A 20508-nucleotide genomic window follows, 5' to 3' on the forward strand; every position below is an offset into this window, starting at 1 on the left:
ATATAATAAAACGCACCTCCAACATTCTGAAGTTGACTGCATGGCTGAGGCATTCCTGCTCTCTGTATCCATCTCCTGAATTGACATCACGTACTTCCGGGTTCCTCACAAGCAGAAGTGACCAACCACACGAGGTTTCTCGGTTTCAGAATGTTGGAGGTGCATTCTATTAAATAGGATTGGTCAGTTCCTTGAAACACAGCCAGAGCTCAGCGTCCTGCACAGTAACACTTAGACACCACAGAGATTGGGGGGGGGGGGGGGGGGGGGGGGGGGGGCTGACACCAGAGAGGGGGGGGGGAAGGTATCTCTGTCACACACACACTCTCTCTCTCACAGTCAATGTCTTTCTCTCACTCTCACACAATGTTTCACACTGTATCACATTCACTCTCTATGTGTCACACAGTCACTCACACACTCTCTTGGTCTCATACATGCAGTCTCACAGAGTCTGTCTCTCACACACACTGTATCTGTGTGAAACACACTCTCTCTCTCTCACACTGTCTCACATACGCACTTGCACACACTCATTCTCACACACACACACACACGCACATTCACTCTCTCTCTCACACACAGTCACTCTCACATACACTCTCTCAAACATACACACTGAGGAAAACCTTGCTAGCGCCCGTTTCATGTGTGTCAGAAACGGGCCTTTTTTACTAGCATGGGATAATTGTATCCATCAACCAGAAGGTGGAAATAGAGAACTGAAAACTGAGCCGCGAAATCTCTCTTGGCATCCCAGTCAAACTCCTCAGTATTTACATAGACAAGCAGTAAGGAGAAAAGAATAAAGCCTCTGTAATAGTGGGAAAGACTAATGGAAAGAAAATGATCAGGTAAGACCTAATTTCTCCTTCCATCACAAGATTCCTACTATTCCAGAACCTGTGGGATGTTCAAAAGCAAGTCCTAGAGTGCGTGGGATCTTGGTGCTGCGACCCTGAGAACCGAAGTCCCAAAACTGGAATTGGAGTGTGCCACAACATCCATCCTGTAGTGACTGGCAAAGGTATGCAGAATCGACCACATCGCTGTGCAAATATCCAGAGATAGTAAGGTAGTCTCTGCCCAGTATGTCACTGTACACTTTGTAAGCCTGCTCCCCACAAGCAAATAAGCTGATGCGATAGTCTTCTTCAGCTATCTAGCAATTGAGTGCTTGGAAGCCATGGGGGCCAAGCTTCTGGAGTGGAGGAGTAGCCTAGTGGTTAGTGCAGTGGACTTTGATCCTGGGGAACTGGGTTTGATTCCCACTGCAGCTCCTTGTGACTGTGGGCAAGTCACTTAACCCTCCATTGCCCCAGGTACAAAATAAATACCTGTATATATGTAAACCGCTTTGAATGTAGTTGCAAAATACCACAGAAAGGCGGTATATCAAGTCCCATTTCCCTTTCTGTTACCAAAAACCACAAACAGTTCTTTCACCAAATTACTGAGATCTTCTCCAAATAGTCACTTGCCCCAAAAGGGTAGTTTAACTAGATGTGACTTTAATGCTACATCTACTGCCCAATGCTGCAACTCATGTCATAAACAGCATCTGCCAAGTCGGTCAACCCCGTTTCCAGCTGGGTGTTATGGTGCCCGTCTTGTGTAGAAGGCTGCTGATGCCACTTCAACCATTCTCTTGACATGAACGAGCTGCACATTGTCACTTTAAGGCCCAAAGAGACCACTTCAAAAGGCTTGCTTCAGTGAGCCTTCTAGCTTCCTATCTTGTAGATCTTTTAGGCCAATGCCCCCTCTTCCACTGGTAAGGTGGTCTTTTTAAGTTACTGCCATAACCAGGGAAGCTGCAATTTATCTTTCTCCTCTGGAACCAATGGTTAGACACAAGTCATGGCTCTTCCCACCCTGAGTGCTGCATTAGGTGAAACCCTTTCTGTTGTAAATCAGGTCCAGCATGTTCGGATGAATCAGGAAGGCCTTAGAAGGATCTCTAAGCCCCCTCATTATAGATGAAAATGAAACTCTTGACGCAGAAGCAGAAGGCTCCTGAATGGAAAGCACCACCAGTGCCTCAGGAATAAGAGCACTGAGCTCCTCTTTATAAAACAGCCTCAGTACTTAAGGGTCTGGAGTGGAGGAGTAGCCTCAGGGGGAAGAATGCTGGCTTCGGCCTAAACCCTGGTAAGCCTTTCCTCAGCTGAGAGGTGCCCAGCTCTACCATCAGCTGCCTTTCAGGTGCTGTGGAGGACTTGCAGCTCATCTGCATATCCTTACAGCCTTCTCCGGGGTGACACCCAGGTCCACTCCGATCCACTCAGGGCCTCCACTCTAGGTGCCCAGCGCTCTCACCAGGTGCTGTGGAGGACTTGCAGCCCTTCTGCATTTCCTCACAGCTGTATCCGGGGTGACTCCAGGTCCACCCCGACCTTCCCAGGGCCCTCGCTCCAAGTGCACAGAGTTTCCAGGTGCTTTTTGGCTTGGATCAGGCGACCCTCAGGGGGAGGAATGCTGGCTTCGGCCTAACCCCTGGTAAGCCTTTCCTCAGCTGAGAGGTGCCCAGCTCTACCACCAGCTGCCTTTCAGGTGCTGTGGAGGACTTGCAGCTCATCTGCATATCCTTACAGCCTTCTCTGGGGTGACACCCAGGTCCACTCCGATCCACTCAGGGCCTCCGCTCTAGGTGCCCAGCGCTCTCACTAGGTGCTGTGGAGGACTAGCAGCTCATCTGCATATCCTTACAGCCTTCTCCGGGGTGACACCCAGGTCCACTCCGATCCACTCAGGGTCTCCGCTCTAGGTGGGGCATTTTTCTCTTTATATCTAATCTTTTTCCAGTTGCTAAAGTACCTCAATCCTCTATGGCCCCTATTCACATCCTCTTCCTAGCTCTGTCCCTTCCTAATCTTTTCCCTCACCCCCTACCTCTCTACGCTAAAGGAACTCACTGCCCATCCACTGACTTCATCACCTCACCTTCTATCCTACCCTCTTGGCTTTTAATCTCCGTCTTTCTTCCCTCCATTTTGCCTTCCCCATTCCACCTAAATACCTCTCGCCTTCGTGGCAACACCTCTCCTACTCTCCTCTGCTCTCTTTTACTCCTTCTCTTACTCTCAGCCGGTGACATCAATCCCAATCCTGGCCCTCCTCACCAACTATTATCCCAACTCTACAGATCTCACTGTGACCTCTCTAACCTCATCTCTATTCCTCTACTCCCCTCCTCTTCTCTGCCCTTCTCTTGCGCCCTATGGAATGCCTGCTCTATCTGTAACAAACTCGCCTATATCCAGGACCTCTTTATCTCGCGTCACCTCCATCTGCTCGCCATAACAGAAACCTGGCTCTGCCCTGATGACTCTGCTTCAGTCGCAGCCCTCTGCCATGGCGGTTATCTTTTTTCACATACTCCTCGCCCTGCTGGTCGCGGGGGCGGTGTTGGACTACTTCTCTCTCCCTCCTCCAGATTTCAACCCCTTCTTCCACCTCAATCTCACTGTTTTTCCTCCTTTGAAGTCCACTCTATCCGCCTTTTCTCTCCTCTGCCTCTTCAAATAGCGGTCATTTATCGTCCCCCTGATAAGTCCGTTTCATCCTCTCTCAGTGACTTTGATGCCTGGCTTGCCTTCTTCCATGATCCTTCCTCCCCCTCTCTCATCCTTGGTGACTTTAATATTCCTGTTAATGATCCTTCCAACTCTTATATTTCCAAGTTACTCGCTTTAACATCCTCCTTTAATCTCCAACTATGCTCCACCTCCCCCACTCATCAAAATGGTCACTGTCTTGATCTCATCTTCTCCTCCAACTGTTCACCCTCTAGTTTCCTTGCCTCTGATCTTCCCCTCTCTGATCACCATCTTATAACTTTCACACTTAAATCTCCTCCCTCCCAGTCCCGTCCTATCTTATCTAATTTATCTAGGAATCTTCACGATATTGACCCTTCATCTCTATCCTCCCATGTTTCAAACCTCCTCTCTACTGTGGCACCATCCAGGTCTGTCAACGAGGCTGTTCTTCTTACAACAATACTCTATCCTCTGCCTTAGACACTCTTGCACCTTTGATGACCCGCCCTATAAGGCGTACAAACCCCAGCCTTGGCTGACTTCTAATATCCGCTACCTACGTTCCTGTACCCGCTCTGCCGAACGCCTCTGGCGGAAATCTCGGGCCCTTGATGATTTCTTACACTTTAAGCTCATGCTGACCTCCTTCCAATCTGCTCTTTTACATGCCAAACAGGATTATTATATCTAACTGACCAACTCTCTTGGCTCTAACCCTCGACTTCTCTTCACCACATTGAACTCTCTCCTCAAGGTGCCCCCTCCCCCAACTCCCCCTTCATTATCTCCTCAGACCCTTGCTGAATTCTTTCACGACAAGGTTCAAAAGATAAACCTTGCATTCTCTACCTCGCCACCTCTCCCTCCACTAGTCCGTTCCCCTCTCTCTCCTTCCCCTCATTTCCTTTCCTCCTTTCCTGAAGTTACTATTGAGGAAACTACACTTCTCCTTTCTTCCTCAAAATGTACCACCTGTGGAGGAGGAAGTGACGTCACGGAGGGAGGAGGAAGTGACATCACGGAGCTGAATGGACGCTTAATCTCTTAGCTCCCGAGCTTCCCTACCTTTTTACAGCTACAAGCTTATATTATCCTTTGAAATCGACCCTACACGACGCCCGGAGATCCACCCACGGACCAGGGTGCAAAATGAGTAAGAAAAACTCAGCGTTACTGCGGGAAAACGAGCGGGCGACAGTAAGAAAATCTGTGAGGGGCTTGTCCCGCCATGCATCTCCAGGGGCGCGGGAATCCTCGGGGTCTGACTCTGGCTCTTCTCGTGTGGAACGAGGCAATCGTGTGGCTAAGCCCAAGAGCCCACAGGACTTGACAAAGTGCTTAGAGGCAATACGGGCAGAAATCCATGCTTCTAAAAATGAGATCCTGGAGCACGTGGATGCCCTCAGCGTGGACATGCGAGAACTCGGAGGTAGAGTGGAAGCGCTAGAAGAACAGGCGGATGAGCAAGCGGATAAGTACAAGGCTATGGAATTGAGCATTGCTCAGCTAGGTGCACAGGCTGAAGATCTGCAATATAAACTGGATGATATTGAAAACCGCGGACGTCGGCAGAACCTTCGATTTCGGGGCGTACCTGAAAATGGCGACAAGGAGAATGTTCCAGCGATAGTGCGTGCCCTGTGTGTGCAACTCATGGGTGAGACTTTTGACGCTGAAACGCTGGGCATAGAGCGAGCCCATAGAGCTTTGGGTAAACCCAAAGATAATAAGCCGAGAGACATTGTTGTGCGCTTTTCCACCTACGCATGCAAAGATCAGCTTTGGCAGAAGGCTCGTCAGAATCCGGTGTTAAAGTACAGTGATGCCTGCGTCCACATATTTCAAGATCTTTCTTTGTTCATGGCCTCTGGGCCATGAAGCCAGTTCTTGGGATTTTGCTAAAAGAAAATTGCATACCGCTGGGCTTTCCCTTTTGCGATATGTTTCGAACTCAAGGGGGAGCCGCACCATTATCGATCAGTAGGAGCTGCATGGAAAAAGCTACACGATGCTGTAATGGCCCCTAAGGAGTCTGTACCAGTGGGGCTGGCCTCCTCTACCAAGGAACGGCTTCAAAAGTGGCAGAGAGTAGAAAAGACAACAAAACGCCATAGTACTCAAACTTAAGACTGGTAGTCTGAACTGGTTTGACAAGTGTTAGGCTGCTGTTATAATGCAAAGGGTACCTGTATCTGAAACTTTGCATTTTTTTTTCTCTCGAGTTGACTTGGCTGCTTTTATTGCCTGAGAAATGAGAAGGATAATATAAATGTGAAAAATAAAGGTAGGAGGGGGGAGGTGGGTGGGGGGATTGAGGGGTATGTATTTGGCTCCTGGGTCATTGTTCCTCTGTTGTCCCATTCAGTGGCTTAGTGCGCTGTTTGGTGGGGGGTTGAGAGGGGGAGGGGAGGATTGAGAGGGCAGGTTCAGGGAAGAAGCTGGGGGACAATTGGGTGGGCTTTGGGGGGACTTAAGGGGAGTAGGGGAGGAGGTAAAAAGCGACTCTTTCATCCAGCAAGTGTTCTATATATAGTGAGGTAGATGGTTGACTTGAAAGTTCTCACATATAATATAAAAGGTTTAAATACTCCATTTAAAAGACACTCATTACTTAGGGAACTACAGCTGATGCGCCCCCAAGTGGTATTCCTGCAAAAAACTCATTTCCATAAAAAAACATGAGGGCCTGTGACCTCTCCGCAATACCCAAAAGTCTTTTATACATCTGATGTTAAAGGTGTCAAGAAAAGGGGAGTGGCTATTATGTTCCATAAGAATGTCCAGATGCAACTTCTGCATTCCAAGAGGGACTCCGAGGGTCGTTTTCTTTTCCTACATGTTCTGTTTGAAAGGGAGGAGTATACGTTGGCAAGCGTTTATGCCCCCAATGAGAGGCAGGAGCGATTTTTCCTGCACCTTCGGAAGGAGTTGCAGAACTTTGCCCGAGGTAAGGTGATAGTGGCGGGAGATTTTAACGCCACTATGCAACCTAGATTAGATAGGACTGCTGTTCCCTGCTCCAATGATTATAGAATTTCCAAAGCTTTGGGGAACTTTGTAGATGCTATGGGACTCTATGATGTATGGAGACTAGGACACCCGGGGAGAAGGGACTATACATTTCATTCACAAGTACACTTCTCCCACTCCCGATTGGACTATGTTTTTTTGGACAAGGGCTTGTCAGATGGGGGAGGTGATTCATTTATTGGGTATACTACAATTTCGGATCATGCACCAGTTTGGGTAGTAATTCCTTCCTTGAAGGAAGAGATGCGTGACCGTAGGTGGACTTTTAACAATTGTTTATTACAGGACTCAGAGGTCGTAGCTAACTTTCGCTCTGTACTGAAGGAGTACTTTGACCTTAACATGGAATCTGGACCGGACTTAGGTACAGTGTGGGATGCATTTAAAGCAGTGTCCAGAGGCTACTTTATTAAATGTGCTAGTCAGCACTCTAGAACTCATAAAGTGAGACTGGCCCAGTGTATGGAGCGGTTGGGTGCTCTGGAGGACAGGTATAGGGCCTTTGGCTCTGTATCTGATTTCCGGAAATTACAGGCAGTACGACTGGAGCTGGCAGCTTTGCATGATGAGAGCTTGCAATTTGTTAATGCACATCTGTGACAAGTCCACTATGAATTTACAAACAAACCGAGCAGGTTGCTGGCCACTAAGTTAAGAAAGATGAGGGCAGACAGGCACATCTTGAGAGTAAAGGATGATAGGGGTACTATGTTATACACCTCAGATAAGATCAGGGAGCGTTTCGCCCTTTTTTATGAGAATCTCTATAAAGAGGATGCTGCTGTACAGACTGAAGCTATTGACAAATACTTGGCAGACCTGGGTATGTCGGTGTTATCTGAATCACAGAAGAGAGATTTGGAGGCACCGGTGACGGTTAAGGAAGTAACTCAAGTTATTAAAGCGCTGCCGACGGGGAAGGTGCCGGGACTCAATGGATTTACCAATAAGTTTTTTTTAAGACTTTCGTGGGGGACTTGGCGCCTTACTTGATGTTGGTTATTAACTCGGTACGGGAGGGTGCGCCTTTCCCGAAATCAATGATGGAGGCTTGGGTGGCTGTGATACCAAAGCCAGATAAAGATATTACTGAGTGTGCATCTTATCACCCCATATCTATACTCAACACGGACGTAAAAGTTTGGCTAAGGTGTTGGCAAATCGCTTGGGCGAGATGTTACCTAGTCTGGTGCATCCAGATCAAGTTGGCTTTGTAGCAAATAGACAGGCTCTGGACAACATCCGTAGAACGCTGGACTTGCTTTATGCAGCTCGGTCGAGGGCCTGGCCGGTGGTATTACTGGGGTTGGACGCTGAAAAGGCCTTCGACCGAGTCCACTGGGGATATCTGGATAAAGTTTTGAATAGAGTGGGAATTGGCCCCTACTATAGAACTTGGATCCAAGCACTGTACACTTTGCCACAGGCTTACGCGAGAGTAAATGGTGGGAACTCGGGGATGTTTTACGTGGGCCGTGGCACCCGGCAGGGATGCCCGTTGTCGCCCCTGCTGTTCGCTCTGGCGATGGAGCCCTTGGCGGTTGCTATTTGGGAGAATGTTGACATCGCTGGAGTGCGAGTGAGGGCTCAGGATTACAAAATTGCTTTATTTGCGGACGATGTGCTTTTATCATTAACCAATCCGGTGGTTTCCCTTCCAAACCTAATGAGATAGAGGCCTATTCAAGGTTATCAGGTTACAAACTAAACGCGAGTAAATCCATTGGTCTGGCTGTGGGGATGTTGCCGGAGCGGTTGGAGGCGCTGAGGGCTTCTTTTGACTTTAAGTGGACAGATCGGGATATTAGATATTTAGGAGTACAGATCATAGGAAACTTATCAGATGTGTTTGCTGTTACCTACCCGGTTCTTCAGAAAGAGCTCCTGAGAGATTTAGATAGATGGAGTTCGATAGATCTCTCCTGGTTAGGGCGGATAGCTGCACTTAAAATGAACATTTTGCCCCGTTTGCTGTATTTATTCCAGGTGCTCCCTTTGCGTGTATCCAGGGCATTTATATCCAGCCTACAGGATAGCCTGATTCGCTTTGTTTGGCATCAGAAACTACCGCGTTTACCGAGAACCTTTCTGTACAAAAGTAAGCGGGCTGGGGGTTTGGGGGTACCTAATCTGTATTGGCACTATTGTGTCGTGCAGGCTAGATTGGCTGTTGAGTGGTTCCGAAGGGAAGATCATAAATTGTGGGTACACCTTGAACAAGATCTAGTGGGCTCTCGCAGGCTGGGGCATTTAATGTGGCTTCCAAGCAAACATAGAGAACAAGTTGATCGATTTCCGCCTATGGTGCAGGCTACTTTTTATTACTGGGACCAAATGTTCAGGGACCGCCAACCTCCAGTGTCTGGATTGGCTCCGATTGTTGATAATCCTCTGTTTGGTCCAGGAATGGGAAACACAACTTTTTGTAAGTGGGCGGCTTCGGGATTAGATATGTTGGGTCAACTGCAAGTGGGAGAAGACTTAGTACCTTTTGAGACATTGATGACTGATTATAGGCTTCAAGCCTGTGATAAATATGCCTATGGGCAATTGACGCACTTTTTGACAGGACCTGCTTATGTGGAGTGTCGGAGGCGAGAGGTTCATCCTCTAGAGGAAGTGTGTGTGGACTCTCGGAGTACACGAGGAATGATAACCTTTCTATATGGCTATTTGGGGACACGTCTCAAGCCTTCCCACTTACATCGTAGACGATGGGAACAGGAGTTGAATTTTACTTTATCTGATGCTGACTGGTTGCAATTGGAGAAGTGCATTTTGAAGTCTTCTATAGCGGTGGCTGTGAAGGAAAATGCTATCAAGGTATTTTATAGGTGGTATCTTACTCCGGTACGTTTGCACCATATGTTTCCTAGAGTATCTGCGAGTTGTTGGAGAAACTGTGGAGGAGTTGGGACCATGGGCCACGTCTGGTGGTCCTGTCCTAAGGCTGTAGCCTACTGGAAGGGAATTCGATTTCGCCTTCAGGTCTGGTTAGGCAAGTCTGTGCAGTGGCATCCTTTAATATTCCTATTGGGGCAGAGACCTGAAGGCCTCACAGACAATCAGTGGCTTCTGGTTCGAGGGACCCTTCATGCAGCACGTATAAACCTGGCAAAGAGTTGGAAATCGCCGCTGGTACCCTCATTGGTGAGTTGGATTACAAAGGTGCATTATATATGTGAGATGGAGCGATTGACAGCAGCTAAAAAGAAAACCCTGCCTAAATGGGAGAATGTGTGGAGACTTTTCTTGAATGCTTGTTCTGGATAATTAGTTGATTGGCTTGATAGGGTGGGGTGGAAGGGGTAGGGGTGTGGAGGGAGGGGGGTGGGGGGAGTTAAGGTATGGGAGATATCATTCTAAAAACTGATAAATCCTGAAGTACAATTGGTTGTTGAAATAGTGTTGTTATGCCCTGTGCTTGTTATTATGTATTTTGTTATATTTTCTGCAAACTTGTTATGGTTTGAAATGTGATGCATTGTGCTTGGCTTGTTTTGTCTTAACAATGCTTAATAAAGACTTCTATAAATAAAAAAAAAAATGTACCACCTGTTCCTCTGATCCCATTCCCACCCACCTTCTTAATGCCATCTCTCCTGCTCTTATTCCTTTTATCTGTCACATTCTCAACCTCTCACTTTCCACTGCGACTGTCCCTGCTGCCTTTAAACATGCTGTGGTCACACCTCTCCTTAAGAAGCCTTCACTCGACCCTACTTGTTCCTCTAATTACCGACCCATCTCCCTCCTTCCCTTTCTCTCCAAATTACTTGAACGTGCTGTTCACCGCCGCTGCCTTGATTTTCTGTCCTCACATGCTATTCTTGACCCTCTACAATCTGGTTTTCGCCCTCTCCACTCAACCGAAACTGCGCTTACTAAAGTCTCCAATGACCTATTACTGGCTAAATCCAGAGGTCTATATTCCATCCTCATTCTTCTTGATCTTTCCGCTGCTTTTGACACTGTCGATCACAGCACACTCTTCGATACCCTGTCCTCACTTGGATTCCAGGGCTCTGTCCTTTCCTGGTTCTCTCCCTCCGCACCTTCAGTGTTCACTCTGGTGGATCCTCTTCTACTTCTATCCCTCTGCCTGTCGGTGTACCTCAGGGTTCTGTTCTTGGTCCCCTCCTCTTTTCTATCTACACTGCTTCCCTTGGTTCATTAATCTCATCCCATGGCTTTTCCTACCAACTCTATGCTGATGACTCCCAAATCTACCTTTCTACCCCTGATATCTCACCTTGCATCCAAACCAAAGTTTCAGCGTGCTTGTCTGACATTGCTGTCTGGATGTCTCAACGCCACCTGAAATTAAACATGACCAAAACTGAGCTTCTCATTTTTCCCCCCAAACCCACCTCTGCACTCCCCCCGTTTTCTATATCTGTTGATGGCTCTCTCATTCTCTCTGTCTCCTCAGCTCGAAACCTTGGGGTCATCTTTGACTCTTCTCTCTCCTTCTCTGATCATATCCAGCAGATCGCCAAGACCTGTCGTTTCTTTCTTTACAACATCCGTAAAATCCGCCCCTTTCTTTCCGAGCACTCTACCAAAACCCTCATCCACACCCTTGTCACCTCTCGTTTAGACTACTGCAATCTGTTTCTTGCTGGCCTCCCACTTAGTCACCTCTCCCCTCTCCAATCGGTTCAAAACTCCTCTGCCCGTCTCGTCTTCCGCCAGGGTCGCTTTACTCATACTACCCCTCTCCTCAAGTCGCTTCACTGGCTCCCTATCCGTTTTCGTATCCTGTTCAAACTTCTTCTACTAACCTATAAATGTACTCACTCTGCTGCTCCCCAGTATCTCTCCACACTTGTCCTTCCCTACACCCCTTCCCGTGCACTCCGCTCCATGGATAAATCCTTCTTATCTGTTCCCTTCTCCACTACTGCCAACTCCAGACTTCGCGCCTTCTGTCTCGCTGCACCCTACGCCTGGAATAAACTTCCTGAGCCCCTACGTCTTGCCCCAACCTTGGCCACCTTTAAATCTAGACTGAAAGCCCACCTCTTTAACATTGCTTTTGACTCGTAACCACTCGCCTCCACCTACCCTCCTCTCCTCCTTCCTGTACACATTAATTGATTTGATTACTTTATTTTTTGTCTATTAGATTGTAAGCTCTTTGAGCAGGGACTGCCTTTCTTCTATGTTTGTGCAGCGCTGCGTACGCCTTGTAGCGCTATAGAAATGCTAAATAGTAGTAGTAGTAGTCTATTCCCCCTCCTCAGGAGGGAGATCTCCCTCTTCTAACAGCTCTTTCAACGATGGCTCCTCTGAATAGTCCAAGGCCACGTCAGATACGGAGGGAGAAAAAAAAAAAAAAAGAGCTTCATCTGCCCACTCCTGAAGGTCTAAATAAGATCTCTTACAAGCCGGAGGGACAGCAGGGTGAGAAAATGAAGCACCTTGCAGCAACTCCAACTGTCCATTTCTACTACTACATAACATTTCTAAAGCGTTACTAGGGTTACGCAGCGCTGTACAATTTAACATAGAGAGAAGGTCCCTGCTCAAGGAGCTTACAATCTAAGAGACAAGTGAACGGACAATCTGATAGGGGCGGTCAAATTGGGCCAGTCTGGATTTAGTGAACGGTAAGAGTTAGGTGCCGAATGCAGCACTGAAGAGGTGGGTTTTAAGCAAAGACTTGAAGATGGGAAGGGAGGGGGCTTGGCGTAAGGGCTCAGGAAGGTTGTTCCAAGCATAGGGTGAGGCGAGGCAGAATGAGCGGAGCCTGGAGTTGGCGCTGTTGGAGAAGGGTACAGAGAGGAGGGGTTTGTCCTGTGAACGGAGGTTACGGGCGGGAACATATGGGGAGATGAGGGAGGAGAGGTAGTGAGGGGCAGCAGACTGAATGCATTTGTAGGTAAGAAGGAGAAGCTTGAATTGAATTGAAAATGGCCAGGAAGAACAAGCTGAAACAATCAAGGCTGTAGAGCAGCAAATCAATGAGAGAAGCAATTGCACGCATAAGCAGGAAAGTGAAAGGAGCAACAGAGAGTCCTGGAGGAAACAACAGAGCCGAACAGTGGAACAGATAAATGATGAGAGAACATTTCTTGGGGGGGAAGACATACAGAATAAGCTGAGAGACGAAGGGAGACGTCACCCCTCTCAGCAATAGACATGACTCAAGAGGTTATTGGGACATGTCTTCATTGGAATTGGGTGGGAAGGGATGGTGGTTGCTGAATAGGCAAACAAAATGGGGAAGAACATGCAAGGAATGTTTAATTGTGTAACTTGGAATGTTAAGGGTCTCAATTCGCCAGTAAAGCGCAAGTGAATGTTCAAAGAGATGTTGCGATTAAAAAGTGATATAATTATGTTGCAAGAGACGCATTTAAAGAAATGTCATGAGAAATTGATAGCCCACAGGAGGTATCCTGTGGTAATACATTCAACAAGCAGCCAAAATCATAAAAAGGGGGGAGTACTTATAGCCTTCTCAGATACACTAACCTGGAAAATTATTAAAAGTGTATCTGATAAAGCGGGCAGGTTCTTACTGGTAGTAGCCTCACTATATAATATTCAGTATACATTTGTCACACTATACGCACCCAGTGAAGGGCAGGGCGAGTTCCTGGAGGATATTGAGCAAAAACTAAAACAGAATGTTCAAGGGCAGCTATTAATGGGAGGAGATTTCAATTTGACGATAGACCCCCAGTTAGACAACTCAACGGGACAGGCGGGATATGCTAAGAAAGATAGAGAGATGTTGAAGAGATTTATAAAGAGGTGGGGCTTGATTGATTTATGGAGAGCAACACATGTACAGGACAAAGACTACACCTTCTACTCAGCCACACACAACTCTTATTCCAGAATAGATCTTTCGCTGGGGGATGGGGTAGTGGCTCAAGCCATGCAGAAGATACACATAGAAATACGTAAGTGGTCAGACCATGCCCCGGTCCTTCTAAGGCTCAGGATTGGGAGATAAGTGGGAGGGCAAAGATTCTGGCATTTAAATGAGGCAATCTTAAACAATCCGGAAAATGTGGGAAAGATTGAACATTATATAAATGAATACTTGGAGTTTAATGACGTGGGAGAAATCCACCCAGAGAGCTTATGGGAGGGTCTAAAGGTAGTACTGAGAGGGCAGCTTATCGCCCTCAAGGCCCATCTGAAAAAAACAAAAGAAGCTAAAGAACGGGAACTAAGGGAGAAGATAAAGCAGGCGGAGCGACAACATAAAGCAGATCCCAGGGATAAAAAAAGCAATGACTGAGCTTCATAAAAATAGAATGCAACTTAACGAATTACAGATGGCAGAGGTGGCTAGTCAACTGCAGCAAGTGCAACAGGAATATTATGAGCTGGGGGATAAAGCGAGTAGATTATTAGCGAACAAATTGAAAAAACAGGCTTCTCGTAATCAGATACATAGTCTTATAACTCAACAAGGCCAGACTGTCACACTAACAGGTGACAATTCAAGCCACTTTTCATGAATTTTACACTAACCTGTACAAATCTGAAGTGGAGGCAACCCCCAATAATATAGATGAATATTTGCAAAGGATAGAAATGCCCTGGTTGTCACAGGGGGAAAGAGAAAAACTCTCGATGCCCATAGAGCTGGAGGAGATCAAGAAAGCGATTAGAGCGCTCCCCCAAGCTAAGGCCCCAGGGCCAGATGGCTTCCCAGCTAGAATATACAAACTGTATGCAACCACTCTGGCACCGCTTTTATTACGGCTCTTCCGGTCCTTTGACCAGGCGCAGGAGCTGCCTTATTCCTGGCGACTGGCAGCGGTGACAAATTGCTCAAGCTAGGCAAGGACCCATAGCAATGCGGGTCCTATAGACCAATATCCCTCCTAAATATAGATTATAAAATATTCACAAAAATATTGGCAAATAAGCTGCATATGGTATTGCCCAAGCTAATCCACGAAGATCAGGTGGGATTTATATCAGGGCGTCAGGCTTTTGACAACACCAGATGCTTGTTACATGTGCTACAACAAATGAGAGATCAACAGGAGCCAGCCATAGTACTCTCGATCTATGCAGAAAAAGCATTTGATCGGGTGGAATGGCCTTTCCTGTTTGCACTGGTACAGAGGGTTGGAATAGAGGGAGGCTATTTGAAGTGGCTGCAATTATTATACCAGGCCCCATTGGCGGTACTAAAAATTAATGGCTCATATTCAGAGCCTATAAAACTCCAAAGAGGTACCAGGCAGGGGTGTGCAGTTTCCCTGTTATTGTTTGCCCTAACAATTTAACCACTGGCCTGTAACATTACAGTGGATACAGGAGTCAAGGGAATAGTAAGAGGGAAGAGGAAGCATAAGCTGATGCTATTTGCAGACTATATTCTGATGACATTGACAAGCCCTGAGCCATCGGTGCGGCGGGCAGTAGAGATAATGAAGCAATATGGAGAACGATCAGGATTCAAGGTAAACATTAGCAAGACTGAACTCCTTAACATCACAATGCCTGGGCAGGAAGGAGGCTGCGCAGATGAAAGCAGCATTCCCGTTTGTATGGGCCATGAAATCTATCAAATACCTGGGGATACAGATTACACCCAAAATGGAAGATCTATATGAGGCAAATTTTCCAATGAAAATAACTGAATTATTAGCAGAGCTTGACAGATGGGAGGGTTTAAGCATCTCATGGATGGGGCGTATAAATGCCATTAAAATGATGCTGCCGAAATTGTTATATCTTTTTATGGCACTCCCTATCCCAATCCCTCTGAGTTTCTTTACCCGCCTGGAGGAAAAGGCCACCACGGGTGAGGCGTGCCATAATGTTTCAACTGCAAGGGGGGGGGGGGGGGGGGGGGATGGGAGTCCCGAACTTTTTCTTGTACTACCAAGCAGCCCAACTGAGAATCTTAGCAGATTGGCATCCGGCAGTCAACAAAAATGGTTGCATTGGGAAAGGGCCTGGCTGGGAATGAGAGAAGTGGGGGATATCTTGTGGTTACCAAATAAGGAACTGAGGAGTATAGGGCGAAGGACACCTATAGGGGTAGGGCATATTCTGTCCATATGGTACCAAATCAGGAAACATTGGTTCCCAGAACGAACATATTTTCATCAGACAGGGATACGAAGGGCCCCTGGGTTCCCACTAGGAGCTACTGAGATAGCCTACAGGCACTGGACACGAGCAGGGCTGCACACACTGGGCCAATTATGGGATAATGATAAGATAATAGGCTTTGCAGAATTACAGGAGGAATACGGTCTGTAGGCCAGAGATCAAGTATTTTACTGCTGTATATGTAATTATATACATACCAGGGCCTGAGAAGAGTTGGCATTGGGGGAAACATCACTGGAATTAGCATTGGGAAAGGGAGGGGGCAAGGGAAGTGTATCGCGCATATACCTAGTATTGCTACAACGAACAGACCCCTAGGTAACTTATGTTAGCAGATGGGAAGGGAACACTGCAATGCACATTTTCAAGAGAGAGCTGGAAGAGAGGATACCGTTACTTGTTTAAACCCTCAATGGCTCAGAGTGCAATTGAGAATGGTTTCAAAATATATTACTGGTGGTATTATACGCCAGATAGACTACAGTATATATACCCAGAGACATCAGGAGAATGCTGGCGGTCATGTGGAGCTAGAGGAACGTTCATGCATATTTGGTGGGACTGTCCGATGATAGCAGAATATTGGAGGATTGTGATCGCATTGATAACTAAAGTGTTACAACGTCCCTACCCATGCATGCCGTAAAATTGCCTCCTGCATTTGAAACCGGTATCTTTGACAGGACCCCAACACAAGCTGGCCACGCAATATCTAGTGGCAGCCAAAATAGCAATAGCAAGAGACTGGAAAAAACCACAGCCGCCTGAAATACAAAAGGTGCTGCAGAAAGTTGACTTTATGTATCAGATGGCAAAACCAACAGCCATAAGAAGAGGGAGAATGGGAGCCTTTGACAAACTATAGCAACCCTAAGAACAATCTCAAGAACAGAATCTAGCACCACCATGACACGGGGGGGGGGGGGGGGGGGGGGGGGGGGGGGATTATTAGATTGTAAGCTCTTTGAGCAGGGACTGTCTTTCTTCTATGTTTGTGCAGTGCTGCGTATGCCTTGTAGCACTATAGAAATGCTAAATAGTAGTAGTAGTAGTTAGTAAATGGCAATGAAGCAGAAGTGTATTAAGAATTTCAGCTGCATATAGTAAATTTTGAAAAGTTGTAACTCATGACAATGTTCTGTACTATAGAAAACCAATAAAAAGGATTTGAAAAAAAAAAAAAAGTCCATAAGCCATTATTAAAATGGACTTGGGGAAAATCCACTGCTTATTTCTAGGATAAGCAGCATAAAATGTATTCTTCTCTTCTGGGGAAAATCCACTGCTTATTTCTAGGATAAGCAGCATAAAATGTATTCTACTCTTCTGGGATCTTGCCAGGTACTTGTGACCTGGATTGGCCAATGTTGGAAACAGGATGCTGGGCCTGATGGACCTTTGGTCTGTCCCAGTATGGCAATACTTATGTTCTTATACCTCTCCCTTTACTCCTCCCTGGGAACTCTGCTCATCGGGCAAATTTCTTTTATCTATACCCTTCTTCTCCACTGCCAACTCCAGACTTTGTTCCTTTTATCTTGCTGCACCATATCACAGACTTCCTAATAGAGGTCTGCACGGGAACGGGGTTTGTCGGAATCCCCTTTGGGTCAGCGGGAGTGCCGTGGGGACGGAAACAAACATGCGGGATTCCCGTGGGGATGGAGATTGATCTGGCAGGATTCCCGTGGGGACGCGCACACATACCTTTGTTTTAGTGGAAACCAAGCTCTCCTCCAATATGAAAAGGACGCCCTCAACTGCCCCATCGCAGGGACGGCCAAATACCAAGGGGTTGTTAGGCAGAGCAAAGGCGTGGATGTCCTTCTCAGAGAAACGTCCATTTTGGGCTTCCTTAACTGCTCCATCGCAGGGAGGGCCAAATTTCAAGGGGGTGTTGGAGGTATAGTGAGGGTGGGACTTGAGCGCCTAACACTTAGACGTCCTTCAAACCTTAAAAAAAAAAAAAAAAAAAAGAGGACGTCCCTGACGAGCACTTGCACGTTTTCACCCGGGTCTCTCTCTGTCTCAATTCAAGTTCAACACGTGCAGGAGATTTGCTCAAGTTGTATGTAGTGAGTCTTCCAGGCACTGCCAGACCTCGGTATCCACAGAAGAGAACTGCACAGAAGTGAGCTCAGCTGACTACTTTTATTTTTTATATGTGTATAGGCAGTTTATTTCTCTCATGGTGGGAACTGGCTGTTTGTGAACTGTTTTACTGCAGCTAAAGCATTAGCATACCCACTTGTTTCTTTGTTGAGGGCATTGTGCTGTTTGGGTGACCAATAATTCTCTCTATTTTAGTGTGGAAAAAACTTCAGTTTGTTTTATGTATTTATTGCCCTTTTTCTAAGATTCAGTATATTAATGAGAAGAAATATTTTCTCTGATTTGTTTTAAATGTATTACTCTGCATTGTGTGCCCCCGATCCACTCCACTCAGTACTTTATACTTCTTTTCTTTATGGGGACGGGCGGGGACAAAGGAGATTACTCATGGGGACGGGTCGCATTTCTGTCCCCATGCAACTCTCTACTTCCTAAGTCAGTACATCAAGCTTGAGCTCTGGCCATATTCAAATCTAGGCTAAAAGCCCGCCTTTTTAACTCCTATTCAGTACCCATGTCTGTAAGCAATTCCCTTATCCCTTTATTTCTCCTGTTTATCTTGATTAGATTGTAAGCTCTATCAACCAGGGACTGTCAATTACACATTTAGTGTACAGTGCTGCGTTAAGTCTAGTAGCGCTTTAGAAATGATTAGTAGTAAAAGTAGTAGTAGCATAGCTCCATGGTGAGACCACACCCTCAAATAGTGTGTGTAATTCTGGTCATGACATCTCAAAAAAAAGATATAGCTGAATTAGAAAAGGTACAGAGATGGGTGACAAAAATGATAAAGGGGATGGGACGACTTCCCAATCAGAAAAGGCTAAAGCGGCTACGGCTCTTCAGCTTGAAGGACAGACACAATAGAGGTCTATAAATTACTGAATGGAGTGGAGCAGGTAGACATGAATCACTTATTTACTCTTTCCAAGAATACTAGGACTAAGGGGCATGTAATGAAGCTAGTAAGTAGTAAATTTAAAACAAACCAGAGAAAATATACAAAATACTGAGTGGAACGGGTAAATGTTAAAGCGAAGATATTTTAAAGCACTGTAAGTAGGTATTTTAAGAGGACAGCAGGCCTTATATTCTCATCTTTAGGTAACATGATCCCACGCTGCCTGGCGCAGAGTTTGTAAAAAAACATTTAAGAACTTTCTGGAGTTTAAAACATGCTCCACTGCGCATGCAGGAGTGCCTTCCTACCTGCCGCGACAGTGCAGTTACCGCAGTACAATACCACAGCATAAAAAGAAAACAGAAGACAATTCCAAGGGGAGCTGGGAGGGTTATGATGGGTATGAGGTCAGGGAAATAATGATGTTAAGACAATAGACTGGTATTTGAATGAGCACAATTTGGTGAGACAGCCAATCTTTGAAAGTCTTTAGAGCGTTCCAAATAGCCCAAAGTTCCAGGAGATGACCTGTTTCCTGGGCAGATCAAGCACCTTGAGTGTGAAGCCAGTCTACATAAGCTCCCCAACCCAGGCGAGATGCATCCATTGTCGGTACTTTTTGTGGTTGAGAAATTTGGAATGGAAGTCCCAGAATCAAATTGGATTGAATGGTCCACCACAATAGGGCGCGAATAAGTTCTGGGGACACTTGGATGGCACATCCTCCAGATTTCCTGTGGCTCGACACCACTGAGTAGCCAAGGTCCATTGGGCAGTTCTGGGTGTCGCATAGACTGTGGACGATATGTGGCCCAGTAACCGCAACATCTGTCGAGCTGTGACCTGGTAAGAAGTTGAACCTAAGAAGCCAGTGTGACTAGAGTGTCCAATCTTGGCTGCAGGAGGAAGGCTTGAACTGTCTTCATATCCAACAGGGCTCAAATGAATTCCAATTGTCGAGCAGGGTGTACATGGGACTTGTGTTTCCGCCCAAAACCTTCTCATAGCAGGTGACATCAACCTACACCTTGAGGATACTAACCTAAGTAATGTATGTGAATGCAAGGACTTCCTCCAATTATGGGAGCTCCACTGGCCAAACATGCAACCTACCCATAATAAAGGACACACACTGGATATCATCACATACAAATTCTCATCAGAACCAAATCTTGCACTAAGAGATACTAAATGGACAGCTACACCATGGTCTGATCACTACAAAGCAAACCTTTCCGTTCAATGGCGAACAAAAGATACACAACATGAACAAGAACAAACATATACCACGAGAGGCAAAATAGACCCACTAACATTTTGGCAACAATTCTACAGCGACGAATGGACAACGCCAACAGACTCGCCCCAATTTATTTTAAGTCTGTTTATTGATGAAACATATCTTATACACTTACTCGTGAATAGATAACATATAAACTCGCCCCAATTTATTCTTGAATGGGACAACAGATGCAGAACCGTGTTAGACAAAATAGCACCGCTTCTAACCAGAACCTCACACAGAAATAATTCAATACCATGGTTTAACGAAGAACTAAAAGAACTAAAGACACAAGTCAGAAGATTAGAAAGAGCATAGAATAAGAAAAAAAGACGACTACACACTCAACAACTGGAAACAATTACAAAGAAAATACAAATACACCATAAGACAAACTAAAAGAACGTATTAAAAAACAAAAATCGGACCAAACTACAAAGATACACATAAACTCTTCATACTTGTAAACAAACTACTAAATACTACTCCGGTTACTACTAATAACACAGACACTCCATCAGTAACCAATCTTGCGAACTACTTCA

General features: G+C 46.1%; 1 protein-coding gene across 1 annotated transcript in view; it reads right to left on the reverse strand.

Annotated features, from left to right (window-relative positions):
* Nucleotides 1-20508, reverse strand: part of SIN3A (SIN3 transcription regulator family member A) — a 399111-nt gene that overhangs the window by 86712 nt on the left and 291891 nt on the right. The window lies entirely within an intron of this gene.

This window comes from Microcaecilia unicolor, chromosome 1 (assembly GCF_901765095.1).
Source record: "Microcaecilia unicolor chromosome 1, aMicUni1.1, whole genome shotgun sequence".
Taxonomy (NCBI): Eukaryota; Metazoa; Chordata; class Amphibia; order Gymnophiona; family Siphonopidae; genus Microcaecilia; species Microcaecilia unicolor.